Raw genomic sequence first — 15,717 nt, 5'->3', positions numbered from 1 at the left:
ACCGTTAAAGAGATTAGTTGGTCACTCGATATATAAAGCGAGCTTTGGTTCATTATTTGTGTGATATAACTTGAAACAGTGGAATATATTATCTTAAAAGCCACTCTAATTGGTTACATTCTGAGAATATTTCTAGCATACTTCTCTCGGATGTTTAATGTTTTTTGTCCGAAAATTATAAAAGATATGTCTAGTTTATCTACAGTGTTAATAATTGTTTTTTACAAATGTCTGATATTTTCTGGATAATCGCTATGGTATCTATGCTCAGTAATTTGTATATAGATCTCAAATAAAAAATGTAAAAATTATTTACTAATGTCATTCAAAAGTTCGAGTTCATCTATAAATATCTGTAATAAAATATTACAAAAATGCGACTTCCGGAAGAAAAGAAACTGTTTTGAAAATGTCCCTCATTAGGTTGCAAGTAAAGTAAATGTGTTTTGTTATGACATTTACCAGATATTTACATTGTTATCACATAGTAATATTACGAACTTGAAAAACAAAATTTTAATTAAGGTATTATTTCGTGATTATTGTACCTCACTGTAATAAAAAATGCTTACTACGAACGCGTTATTTCTGATTATCCTGAAGTTGATGTAAATAAATGTACAATAGTGTACATAGAAGTAAATCAAATTCTATCAAAACATCAAATCAAAATTATTTAAACAGTGAGTCAGCATTGCATTTATAACAATCAGATATTGTTCTCATAATGAAGATTTATACATCTCTTAAAACGTCTTACATAGCAATTACATAAGCATCAACCATGCTATAAAGTAATTCACTATTTTAATTCAGTAAACTGTATGTTTAGATACATAACAATGAACAGTTACAAAGATATCACTACAGACAAATATGTTTCATAGAAATTATTAAGTAAAGAATTGATATACGTTATTATATCGAAACGTATAATCAGTGTGAGTTTGATTTTTTTGTAAAGACAATTTGATATTGATGTTAGCAATGAACCACTGCACAGTCAAAGACCATATTATTTTTTTTCTGAACTATTTTTAACAAACTGAATATGAAACTTTGTTGTTTTTTTTTCTCAGTTATTTTGAAACTATGAACTTAAGCAATAACGATAATTTACATTAAGGCCGGAGCTATATTGAATAAGGTTCCGTTTCTTTATTATAAAGTTATCTTTTTTTACTATTTTCTTTCATTTTAATACGTTATTTAAGTAGGCTTATGGTATTTTGTTGTTGTTTTTTATGGATATAAAAAGCCATTGAACAATATATATTTATTCGACATGCAATTTGTTAAATAATGAACATTTTGAAGGAAACGTGTCATACCAAATGATATTATGAAGAGGTGGCAATTATATTTAGCTTTTTTATTACATGTATTAGTGAATAACATCTATGTGAAACATATTACATTGATCTTAAAGGTGCAATCAGACACATGATATAAAATGTTTCTTAAATTTAGCAGAATATGTCAGTCCGCTAAAACGTATTCAATCTTTTGTTAGTGGATAGAATAATCAATTACTCGAAATACCATCTTGTAAGTTTATTCTCATGGGTGTAAAAAGATCATTGCACATCTTGTGGGAAATGAAAAAGCGTTTGCAAGAAGGATTGGAAAACATTGACAAGTTATTGAGAAGTTTTAATTACATATTGCTTTCTGTGAAATGTGAATGTCATCGTCACATGCCATTGTCCTGCTTTTTATGAAACTTTTGTATTCCTTTGCAGTCATGTCTGCATTAATATAATTTCATGTCTGCATTAATATGATTATGTTGCAACACTCGATGGGGCCGCACTGAATAATTTATTGCATGTGCTGTCAAAAAAAGAAAAAGAAAAAAGATTTGTGCAAAACTAAAAATGTAGTAGTATTAATGACTGAATCGATCGAGACTTTCAAGAAATAATTATTTGAAACCTACGCTTACATTTATGATGATATTTTCGTCACGCATTGCTTCCGAGAAACAACTTGTCTCAACTCGAGACTTTATGTTGAAACGTGTTTCATTTAAGCTACAGAAACATTATTGTTATGTCTGTTTTTGTAAAATTTAAAGTATGATAATTTCTATTTATATCGCAGAAATCGCCATTATTATAATTATATGATTGTTGTATAAATTAAGAGTTTGTCTATGTAACAGTTGTAAACATTGATATCCATGTTTAACAAAACGATTTTGTTTGTAAAGAAACTTTAAAAAGTAATTATAATAATATGACAAGTTGTATTGTAAAACTCCTGTTATCGTTTTTTTCTATTGTAAAGAACATATTTCTTGTTAAATATTTAAAGTATTTCGACGATTCCAGTTTGATCACACGTAACATAATCTAAATTCTAATCAATGAATAATAATTTAAATTCTTTTTAAAATATTATATTGAGATAAAGAACTACTATATGGAACCTTGTTTATTTGGTATAAGCTATGTTTAATAGAAATCTGAACGATAAAGTCAGCCTGATTATTTTGTAAGTTATGAGTTTACGTGCCATGTCCACGTTTATACCATACAAAGACAATGTATCCGCTTAAAGGTCATGTTTATGATAAGATATGGCGGTTATGTACTATATAAATAATATTGTACTTCAAGCTTATCATACAATCAAAGTAATATAAACAGTTGTAATATCTTTCAATAGTTATCTAATGGTTAATAAAATACCTAAGATAACTACCATTTCATTTACAGATTTCTGACACAAAGAATAATTAGTTTATAATAATTTGTCTTATGTTTAAAGATAAGCACCTTGTTGTAAACCAAAAGTATAAATTGTCGAGAATTGACTGATATCTGTTTTTGTTGTTGCTTTTCTTATATAAATATTAATCAATGATGTTATATTTCCGATCCTTGAAGATCGTTCAGCACAACATTATTGTTGTGTTAACATGTTATGTGGTACTTTTAATTTCTTCTTTTTGGCCATTTTCTACCTGGGTGGTTCCAGTATTCCTACTTGAATACTGTATAATCACCCTTAGGATATGTTGCCTGCTTTTTAAATTTGTCTTTTGACGTCTTATCTGTGATATGCAGGCTTCATAACCTCAGATCCCCTTTCAAAATTCAATTTTATTTAGTTCCGCCCAGTGTTTTTTCGTTTAGGGCAAAAGTATTCTTTTACTTGGGGACCATACGCCGCTTTTCATGGAATGGCGCTACTGTGTCACATTGAATGTTCCATGATCACCGCCGTATGAACACATTTACGGATTTCTCTAAATTCAAAATTTCACCATTTTTGTGATAATTATGTTAAATTCTGCTTAAGTCGGTGCTAGGGAGCACTTTCCAGTACCGTCCATGGACAGGCTCAATCAAACCGAGCCTGTAACATTTTCAATTTTGTTGTGTTGGAATTTCTTTAGGGATTTTGTTTTACTCTATTAAATAAATGCTAAAACATAAATTACCATTTCAAAAAACTATTTGATAATATATGAAATGTGATGTAATCTTAAACGTACGATTATGATATATAAGATACTGTATTGTACATAATGTATTGATTTAATGTACAAAAAAACATAATCTTATTACATGGTATCCCTTCAAATAAACTCCCTTCGGCTATTAATTTGTTACATACAAAAAGCCACTCGTAAACATCAAACGCTAGAAATGTAGATTCCCTGTCGTTATTCTTATTACAACAAATTGCGCATTAATATTTTAGTAGTATGATTTCAGTTGTTTGAAATATCCTTCTAAACAAGAAACACTATGCAGACATTCGGTTGTTGGTGTTTTTTTTTTATTTGACTTGTTTTCCATACTTGTTCATTTACACTGAGTTTATTTGGGAATGCAATACAAAGGTCTCACCCCGATACGAAATTTGAAAATAGATATTTAAAGTTTTGAAGTACGTTTTGAAAGAAAATGATTATATTGTAAGTGTATGTGTGAAGAGTTTGTGGGATATCTGGTGAAATTAAAAGTTTGTGTTTTTTGTGCCCATTTTTCGGCAGAGATGGCTTTTTAAAAAGGATAATTTCAGGGGGTGGGGGGTCAATGCAAATTGATATTTTCTGATATATATCCGGTATCGTTTTACTTGGAAATGTGTTAATGTTTAAAGTTGAAGACAGTCTAATTCTTCTCAACAACGATTTGTAATCCAGAATTTACTAAACGTGGTTTCCTACAAAATGAACAGGGTGAAAATTTCATGACCGGATACCCAAAGTCGGATTCAGGTTCGATTTTCAAACAAATTTCAAAAAAGTAAATAAATTCCTTAAATAAAGATATTTTTCGAATGATTATATCCAGTAATAAAAATAAATCAAAATGTCTACCTTGACGGGTATCCTTTTTGGCATTTTCATGTTATTCTCCCATGGTTAAACAAATCTTGCATGACATTTGTCATGTTTCCTTGGAATTTAGATTGTTGGCACTTAATGCACATGGCATACATGGCGCCTAGGATACCATATGTTACAAATGTATGAACACATGCCGTGCAAGGGTATAATACGCAGCATGATAGAAGTGTACTTGCAATATAATTCATACATAAATAACACTTAGCTGTGATAATGTGATCGGTTTGCATCTAAAAATAATTGATGTATAACATAACAATGTGTATTTTCTGGTGAGCACGTAAATAAAATATATGTCTATAAAATGTATGTCTATGAAACCACACGCTTATCATTATATAAAATGTTTTATATGTCTTGTGGTGTCGATGTTCAGTGAAACGTTTTAAATGCTGTCGATATGTAAGGCAATTTGCAAGCTTGAAAAAATAGCCATTGATGTGTTGTAATTATTAATAATTAAAGAAGGTGTTTGATTTCTATTTACAACGATGTTTATAATATAAATATGTTTGCACAATAAGGACATTGTTTGGCATAAGATGTATTTTATAGTGTTATAACATTCATTTGATGTGCGATTACTTTCTATAAATCCGTTTTTTAATAATTTAAAAATATTATCTTTATCCTAAACCAGAATGAATGATATTATAGTGTTCTTAGAAGAGTGTATTTTTATTGGGGTTTCCTGTATACATATTCAAAGATATTTTATATCAATGTCAATAAATGGAAGACATGGCGTGCAAAAGTATATCTGCTTGCAAGATGTATATGCTTTTGCTGTATCATATTTACATAAAAACGTGAGACACGAAATAATAATAAATCCGAAAATATTTGATTTATTATGTTTGTATCCAAATCCAATTTTCAGAGTGAAGTAATCTCCTAAAATGTCGGCAATTTTACTTAGACAAGGAGTTATTTATGAGTACGTTGATTTTTAATTTGAATTGTCATTTTATTTTTAAATGCAGCGAAGAGCGATTATCTTCTTCATTTGAAAGCAGCTCTTTTAATTGCAAGTGCATTGTTTTTGTTTATTGATAAAATGCTGTCAAGCGTTAATGAAATCGAAATATTGCTTTTATAAACGTACACATTTTCTTATTCGATAAACAATGCTTGTAGGAGAATCCCCCATTTTTTTTTTTTTTTTGATTTTTTAGCCGACTTTAGTGCTGACTGTACATTGTTGATTGAACTTTTAGTCCTTTCACGAATATCAGATCGATTAACTTTGAGAGATATACATAAACACATTAATAATTTATTTACTTGATATTCATTCTGCACAGCCATACACAAGGGGCAGGACGTGAAGTGGTTGCACACTTGGTTCAAGCGAGCGAATTGGTTGCAAACTTGACAAAATGTCAAACACGGCGTGATTTTTTGAAACGGGTGAACGAATTTTTGCCAGGCAAGTGGGTTTCTTTGTTATTTTGAAGTTCATTAGTATGTCTATTCCATAATGCAATATATATACCACACTCGGTTAAAGGTTTCAGCATCCTAGATTCTGTTTTGACGAAGTTATTGAAGTTATAAACTGACCTTGTAGATATTTTGAAATTTGACATGTGACTGTTCTGGTTGGGTTTTCTCCTAATTTATTCGAATTTGTAAGTTTTGAACTGCATTTAACAATAACAAAGTATGTTTCTGTCAATGTGTCGTATAACGGAGGAAGAACTCACGGATGTTACATACTTTTAATATACAAATACAAACACACATGTGTACGAGTGTAATACCAAAGTCGAACTGCCACTCTGACATTTGAGAATAGTATATATAATATCAACCTGTCCTAAGGACATTTTATAATGTATATAAATACACACGTTTTAGAGTTACATATATAAATCATTTTGACATAAGCTAGTCTGTATGCATCCTGAACTATAATACTCATAAATCATGTCATGTTCCATAGTGCACATTATGAAATAAAAACCTTATTATATGTATATACATGTTGACTTGTCATTCTTTTTGAATATAGCGTGTATGACTCATTAGCCTGTGCAACCAGCTATACGACAATTCCTCCATTACTTATAAAAAAAATATTTAAAAAAAAAATTATTGAACAAGTTATTATTTAATATCAAACATTTCAAACTCGTTCTAACAAATTATAAAAATCTAAAATCTAAAATCAACTTGACATCTGTTTTACCCTTAAGGTAATATCCGGTCAGAGATGTCCGGTCAGAGATGTTATCTAATGACTTTTTATTAGTTTATTTTTAAAAGAAAAAATCACCTTAAGTCATATAATCTCTGATTGGTCAATTGTATATCGTGCGTAACCTTTTTGTTTGAATTCATTTTAATAGAAAAATTTGGATAGATACAATGTAGCACAGGTAAGTTTACTTTTGATATTAGTTTTAAAAAGTTTGAATAAGTAAAATAATAATTATTGTTAAATGTTCGATTAATCTTTATGCAAAAAAAATACAAAAATAATATGTTAAAGTAACATAAGGTAAATATTATAGCTTTATAAGTTTTTCAATAAATATTAAATTTCCTTTATTTCATCATAAAAAAAAGGAAAAAAAAGTTAATTTCTAGTGATTTAGTAAACATAAAAACAAACAAATAAGTTAACAATTTTCAAAGAACAAATTATTTTAAGAATATTAATTAGAAAAACTTTAAGGTATAAAATTTAACAGATTTATATGTATGATAAGAGTAGAAAAGATATTTATATACGAAAAAGTTAAAAAAAATATTATAAACAATTGATAATTGATAAAATGTCCAGGTGTTTCATTTCCTGTAAAACGTGTATTGTGCATGCGCATTGAACACTTCCTGTGACACGTATATTTTTTGTAACAGGTACTTGCTGACATCAGTATGGCTTGGTCTTCGTGACGTGTCGGGAATTTCAAATCGTTGGTATGTAGCTTTTTTAATTATAATTTTAAATTGACACTCATAATTGTTCATAAATGTTTGATGTTCTTGAAGATTCTTTTAAATTAATATATATGTATTTGATATGTGTAAACGTAGACTTTATACACAAGTTGATAAAGTTATATTCGAATATTTATTGGCACATCTGTAAACGCTGTTCTTGTTTCGTCGTAAAAAGAATGTCTTGTGAACAATACAACAAAGTGATGATAGATCTATAATTCTTCATTTATGTAGCAATGTTTTTGAGTAATAAGATAATTAAAATAATAGTTTACTGTTGCACGATTCTCGCAAATGTTTATGTGATATTTATTTTGGATATCTCTGTCGCGCACAAATAATTATTTTGATAAGAATTTGTCATCAGTATTTCTCTGGGTTTTTGTTTTTAAGTTTATATAACACATATAAAAACACATTCTATTGATAAACGGAAGTTTTCGGCTTCTCTGGTTGAAGACAGGAACAAAAGTTTATTTGATTCCACAATTTTGTTGTTGTTGTTGTTGTTGTTGTTGTTGTTGTTGACGGCTGTGTCAGCATAGTTATATATTTTAAACATCGTAGACGCTTATTTCATATAATTTCACATCGAAGAAGGTGTTTATGGTTATATCTGCATGGTTGTACATCGAATAAGGTGTTTATGGTTATATCTGCTTGGTTGTACATCGAAGAAGGTGTTTATGGTTATATCTGCTTGGTTGTACATCGAAGAAGGTGTTAATGGTTATATCTGCATGGTTTTACATCGAAGAAGGTGTTTTATGGTTATATCTGCATGGTTTTTGTTGTACATAGTTTGACATCGTAGAGGCTGACTGTAATATTTCTAGTCAGGCGGTGTTTTACTGTACCGGCGAATTCGCTCGCACCTCTCTGTCTTGACTGGACGACAAGTGATCGTTAGACCAATATTTTGCATTTTCGTCCGTTGTCAGATCGGTTAATAGATATTATATACAATAAACATAATTTTGTTTCAGATATATGAACAACAAGACAACTGTCATAAAATGCATAGGATAAGAATTCCAATGAAAGATGTTCTCTAGTGTAAGTATCTTATTTATGTAATACTTGATATTTAAATTTTTTTTTTTTTTTTACTTTTCTAGACATATTTTGTTAGTTTTAACTAAGCTATTAACTTTAGTTTATTTCGACAATAAGACTTATCCCAATTTAAACTTTATTTAATGATTGTGCGTTGACATTTGAAACATGTATGTATACACATGTTATTCTAATATGAAATAAAGTAAATAATCAATATGAAACTCATGATTAAGTGCTGTCATTTACTTTGAAATGCATTTTAATTAACCGATCTATTAATAAACATATAGCGAATAACGATCATTTTAAGCAATAATAAAAAAAATCTAAGATATATATTTCTAATAAAAGCAAGTTGAAACTTGATATAAATGAATACAACCACCAAAAATATAAAGATATATGATTAAATAATGTAATTTTCTGTTTTGTTTTATATTGATTTCTTTTAACATATATATTTTCTTCTTTCCATAATTACTATTTACAATGCTGGAGGTCAATTTACCGAAAATTAGTATAGCATATAACACGGAATATAACGTTCTATAACAATTCAGCTAATCCTTGTAAAATCATTTTAAAACTTGATTTCGACCCTTTATCTTTACTTTGTAACTTTGTGTTTACCTTACCAGATACTTTATATCGAGGTTTTACAATACTTTTCTTTTTAGTAGAAATAGAGTTTATAAACATTTCATTATCAGAATCGTTATCATCAGCCATTGAATCTGACTGAATAGCATTATATGCTGCTTGTGACGGAGGATTGCTATTTACTTGTATGGAATTTGAGTCTGATAATTCTGAATCAGTCTGCGATTGCATTTCTTCTGAATGTGCATTACTTTGAGTATTGTCATTATTTGAAATTTGTTGTTGTTGTCGAAGATGTTTCTGTAATTCGGCTAATGGAATATCATCTTCACTATCAGAATTTGACCTTTCTTTTCTAACATTCTTAGCAACTTGGGGTAATACTGATTCTGGTATTTCTGAAGCATCATCAGTATCGCTATTTTCAGGTGTAACTACAAATGTGGCATTTCTTTTTGGTCTGCCTGTATTATCTGCTTTTGGTATTGACCAGTCATTAATATTTGCAAGCCTAATTTGTTCTGCATGGACTTTAAATGTTGAATTGTCAAATTGATTTTTTATTATATAAGTTAATGGTGACCTTTTCTCCATAATTCTATAAAATGGCTTCCAATTCACATCTAGTTTGCTTCTCTTACGAAAATTCTTATAAAATACGGGATCGCCTATTTCAAATTTGATATCTTTTGCGGTCTTATCTGCATAACTAGCTTGTTCGCGTTTAGCTTTTTTAAGGTTCTTATAAACAGATAGAAAAGTATTATGTTGTTCTTGTAATGCAATTTTGTGATACTCTTCGCCATGATAGCGCTGCCTTGGTTGTAGCAACAGGTCAACGGGTAATATGGCCTCACGGTTATATAACAAATAAAATGGACTATGCTTTGAAGTCCTAGAGACATTGAATCTAAGTGCGGCTAGTGTCATGTTAAGATGAATATCCCATTGTTTGAGATTTCCCTGGATTCTTTTAGCTAAGATATCATGTATGACATGGTGAGAACGTTCATTTTTCGCGTTTCCGGCAGCATGATAGGTAGTTGTACGCACGTGATCAATTCTTAACTCTTTAAGTGTTTCCGTGAAAGCATTACTTGTAAATTCTGATCCATTGTCAGTGACAATTTGTAATGGACATGCGTATCTAGGGTAAATTTCTTCTAATAGTAAATGTATAATTGTATCAGTACTTTTGTCAGCAGTAGGGAAACACTCGGGATAACCACTGTAAAGGTCAATAAAACAAATAATGTAGCGGTTTCCACTCATTGTTTTTTCATATGGCCCTATAACGTCGATACTCATGGTCTGGAATGAATACATTGGTACTCTTGTTTCGCCCATAGGTGCTTTTATTTTTGTAAGATTACGTGACTGACAATCAACACATTTAGAAACATATTCATACAGTTCTTTGAACATATTTGGCCAAAAATATTTTTGTTTTATTGTTGTAAATAACCTCTGTGTTCCCGGGTGACCATTATTTAAATGATATTGAGTAATGACAAGGTGTTTTAAGTGTTGCGGAACAAACAATCTAAGATTAGGATTATCATCTACATTAGACAGATAATAAAGAACTTGGTCAATTTCTAAATATTTGCTCTGCACTGATTTAGTTGGCTGTCCGTGACGTAGTAACATTTTCAGTTCAAGAATAGTTTGATCTTTATCTTGCTCTGAGGCCATATTTAATTTTTCGAATAGTTTAATATCTTCTACAATTGGCTCTTGAAATTGGTATTCTTTGTTTGCTATTTCTTTGGCATTAAAGTGTGTAGAATCAAAAGCATTTACTTCATAGCTTTCATTAGTTTTCACAGCATGTACATTATTATTATTTGAATTATAACTTGAATTTGAGACTGTTATTTCGAAGGCATTGTCATTTATATCAGGCTCATAAAGTTCAATATCGGACTTGTTAGCATTTTTATCATCAGCTGGAGGTCTAGAAAAGAAATCAGCAATTAAATTTAATTTTCCTGGCAAATATTCAATTTTACAGTTATAGGCAGAAATATTTAAAGCCCAAAGCTGAATTCTTTTGTTTTGCATAGGTGCTTCTAGAAGATATTTTAAAGGTTTATGGTCTGTAAAATATAGTAAACTCTGCATTATGTAAATAAACATCTAATTTTTGTAACGCATAATGAATACTGAATGCTTCTTTTTCTATGGTACTGTACTTTCTTTGAGATTCACTTAATTTATGAGATAAGAAGTATATAGGTTTTTCAATACCAGATTTGTCACATTTCTGACTTAAACATGCTCCGACCACTAAATCTGAGGAGTCCGTGTATAGAATATAAGGCTTATTTGGGTCTGGGAATGCTAAAAGTGGAATACGTGTTAACATTTTCTTTAATTGTTCAAAACTTTCTTGACATTCTTTTGTCCATTTAAACAAAACACGTTTTCTTGTAAGATTGATTAGAGGTTCAACAATTTTAGAATATTTAGGGCAAAATCTTCTATAAAAACCAGCAGCACCAAGTAAAGATCTGACATCTTTAACACATTTTGGTACCGGAAGTGACCTAATAGCTTTTACTTTTTCTGGTCTGGTTTTATACCTTCATGATCAATTATAAAACCAAGGTACTTTGTTTGTTGCTGAATAAAACTGCACTTTTTCAGTTTAAGTTTTAATTTATGCTCTTTAAGCTTTGAAAATACTGTCTGTATATGTGATAAATGTTCATTTAATGACTTCGAAAATATTAAAATGTCGTCAAGATAGCTGACAGCAAATGCCTCTAAACCTTGTAAGACATGTGACATGAGTTCTTGGAAAACTCCAGGGGCAGAAACTAGGCCAAAAGGGGTTCGGTTGAACTCAAACAAGCCTCGGAATGTCGTAAAAGCCGTTTTTTCCTTGTCTGATTCATGTACGGGTATTTGCCAAAACCCTGAGCGCATGTCTAGTGTTGTAAAATATTTTGAAGACCCTAGTAGTGTTAAAATATCGTCAATTAATGGGAGAGGATATGATGTTGGCTTTGTAATTTTATTCAATTGTCTAAAATCAACACAAAAACCGTTTACTGCCGTCGCGTTTCCCGACAATAACAACAGGAAATGAATAAGGGCTGTGACTTCTTCTTATAATATTAGCATCTAACATCTCATCTATTGCGTCACTCATAAATTTTCTATTGTTTAAAGGTGTGCGATATGGGCGTAATTTGATTGGAGGATGATTACCTGTTGGTATTTTCATGGTTACAGTATCTGTCTGTGATAATTCAGAATCTTTATTTGCGAAAATATTTCTATTTTTCCTTAATAAGTCTCTAACAATATTAAAATGCTCTGAAGGGGTATGAATATCACGTTCGAAATCGTTGTTAAGAGGGGAAGTTGTTTGAAGAGCCTCTGTGACCGAGTTAATGCTCTCAACTTCTGAAACTTTAGCAACTACTGAATCTCGTTTCAATCTTATAGTTTTATGCGTATTGTTGACAATCATAATAGGAAATCTTCTATCAGCCGAAAGTTTCATAACAGAATTTGTTATCATAAGACCTGGTTCAGAAGCAATCATTCCAGTTTCTATACTTTTTAATTCATATAATTTATCATCCAAACCTTTTAAAATAGCATATTTTTCTATAGATTTTATCCAGTCATTAAAATATTTAGAATTTCCATCAAAATTTTGTACTATTTCTGATAAACCCTGTGTACCTATGATAGTTGAAATATTGTTCAATTTATCTGACAAATTTTCAAAAATTGTAGCTATATCTTGATCTGACATCTTCTAAATTAGCAAACTACATGTATATAAACGATCACTCACCTTTAATTTTCTATTTCAGGTACTTCGTTGTGTCCCGCTGTCCAAAATCGTCGCTTCGACATCGCTGGTCTTAGGCGCCAAATCAACCGTTGTCGTATAACGGAGGAAGAACTCACGGATGTTACATACTTTTAATATACAAAATACAAACACACAAGTGTACGAGTGGAATACCAAAGCAGAACTGCCGCTCTGACATTTGAGAATAGTATATATAATATCAACCTGTCCTAAGGACATTTTATAATGTATATATAAATACACACGTTTTAGAGTTACATATATAAATCATCTTGACATAAGCTAGTCCGCATGCATCCTGAACTATAATACTCATAAATCATGTCATGTTCCATAGTGCACATTATGAAATAAAAACCTTAATATATGTATATACATGTTGACTTGTCATTCTTTTTGAATATAGCATGTATGACTAATTAGCCTGTGCAACCAGCTATACGACAATAGTTTCCCTTCGACAGGAGGATAAACAAATTGAAATTACTTTCTATATCCAAAATGGCTTGCTTCTGATGAAGACAATACGATGTTCTAAATAGATTGGTAAAAGTTGGAAAGTATAGACTGCACTTTTTACTATTTGCTACTTTTTAATGTTATGACAGTGCGAGTTTGTAACTATAATTATAAATAATATAGCTTGTATCTAAATGCGTAACAAAGAGTTGTTAAATTCGGTTATTTTGCTGTACCTAGCAAGTAAGCGGAAAACATGTATGTAAACTTAGATTGATTCATGTATTTAAATCCCATTATGCCTCAGTAACCATATTCTATTTTTTTTTCATAAAAACACTAATTCACTAAAATTATACCAATTGCTAACAGAGCAACGAAATCAAAAGATACTTAATCTATAAAGCAAACCATTAAATGTGAGACAAATACCGAAAATGAAATATTTAAGAAAAATAAAAACATTGCAAGATAAGTAACGAATCATACTAGTAATTAAAACATTACATATAGCATATCTGAGGCATTATAGGCCCTTAAATATTGTCAATTATAATTGTAATATATATGAATTGAAATTGTGTGTATGTTAAAAATATTCATGATTCATACTCAACAATAGCTAACATAGTTTTTGTTTTTCGTGGCGAATTACAATGTGCCACAATAAAAAAAAACAACAGTATTTCATCAGGGACGATGCCGTTCACCGTCGTCACCAAGAAGACAAAACAGCAATATAAACTTGTCTTTTGAGAAAGCTAATGATATACAGGTGGCATGTATCCATAGATAATTTCTATAATATGAATTTGGATTCCTCGTTATCATAGAATGTTATCAGTTCGTGTTTAAACCTGAATAAAATCAATCAGCTCAGAACTTAAGATATTTAGCTTTTTGTTCATCATTTCCAAATCATGTATTTTTATGATAGTCATTTTTTGGTTATTATTCTATTAAGTCAAATCTTTTTTTAAAAAAGTTTCAGATATGATTTCTTTTTAACCAGGTTTTCAATTTTGAAAATCCTGGTTATTAGATTGGGGTATGGCGGGCGGATGGGCGGATGGGCGGCTGGGCGGATGGGCGGGCGTCAAACAAAATTGTGTCCGCTCTGTAACTCTTCAACCCTTTGAAGAATTTTGATGAAACTTCAGACAAATGTTTACCACATCAAGATGACGTGCAGAACGCATGTTCCGCATGGCTGGCTCCAAGGTCAAGGTCACAGTGACATTAACATTGAAAATCCTGTCCGCTCTGTAACTCTTCAACCCTTTGAAGAATTTTGATGAAACTTCAGACAAATGTTTACCACATCAAGATGACGTGCAGAACGCATGTTCCGCATGGCTGGCTCCAAGGTCAAGGTCACAGTGACATTAACATTGAAAATCCTGTTTACATGATTTTAACTTCGGGCGTCAAACGAAATTGTGTCCGCTCTGTAACTCTTCAACCCTTTGAAGAATTTTGATGAAACTTCAGACAAATGTTTACCACATCAAGATGACGTGCAGAACGCATGTTCCGCATGGCTGGCTCCAAGGTCAAGGTCACAGTGACATTAACATTGAAAATCCTGTCCGCTCTGTAACTCTTCAACCCTTTGAAGAATTTTGATGAAACTTCAGACAAATGTTTACCACATCAAGATGACGTGCAGAACGCATGTTCCGCATGGCTGGCTCCAATGTCAAGGTCACAGTGACATTAACATTGAAAATCCTGTCCGCTCTGTAACTCTTCAACCCTTTGAAGAATGTTGATGAAACTTCAGACAAATGTTTACCACATCAAGATGACGTGCAGAACGCATGTTCCGCATGGCTGGCTCCAAGGTCAAGGTCACAGTGACATTAACATTGAAAATCCTGTCCGCTCTGTAACTCTTCAACCTTTGAAGAATTTTGATGAAACTTCAGACAAATGTTTACCACATCAAGATGACGTGCAGAACGCATGTTCCGCATGGCTGGCTCCAAGGTCAAGGTCACAGTGACATTAACATTGAAAATCCTGTTTACATGATTTTAACTTCGGGCGTCAAACGAAATTGTGTCCGCTCTGTAACTCTTCAACCCTTTGAAGAATTTTGATGAAACTTCAGACAAATGTTTACCACATCAAGATGACGTGCAGAACGCATGTTCCGCATGGCTGGCTCCAAGGTCAAGGTCACAGTGACATTAACATTGAAAATCCTGTCCGCTCTGTAACTCTTCAACCCTTTGAAGAATTTTGATGAAACTTCAGACAAATGTTTACCACATCAAGATGACGTGCAGAACGCATGTTCCGCATGGCTGGCTCCAAGGTCAAGGTCACAGTGACATTAACATTGAAAATCCTGTCCGCTCTGTAACTCTTCAACCCTTTGAAGAATTTTGATGAAACTTCAGACAAATGTTTACCACATCAAGATGACGTGCAGAACGCATGTTCC

General features: G+C 31.2%; 1 long non-coding RNA gene across 1 annotated transcript; it reads left to right on the top strand.

Moving 5' to 3' along the window:
- The first annotated feature begins 6,757 nt into the window (after positions 1–6,757).
- Positions 6,758–13,252, top strand: LOC132720807 (uncharacterized). The gene is made up of 3 exons (XR_009624392.1): positions 6,758–7,291; positions 8,302–8,371; positions 12,808–13,252. It is a non-coding gene; the product is annotated as an uncharacterized LOC132720807 (long non-coding RNA).
- Positions 13,253–15,717: the final 2,465 nt, after the last annotated feature.

The sequence above is a fragment of the Ruditapes philippinarum genome, unplaced genomic scaffold (assembly GCF_026571515.1).
Source record: "Ruditapes philippinarum isolate M1 unplaced genomic scaffold, ASM2657151v2 ctg8276_1_1_1_1, whole genome shotgun sequence".
NCBI classification, from domain to species: domain Eukaryota; kingdom Metazoa; phylum Mollusca; class Bivalvia; order Venerida; family Veneridae; genus Ruditapes; species Ruditapes philippinarum.
The sequence above is the reverse complement of the archived record's forward strand: the minus strand, read 5'-3'. Positions and strand labels throughout refer to the sequence as shown.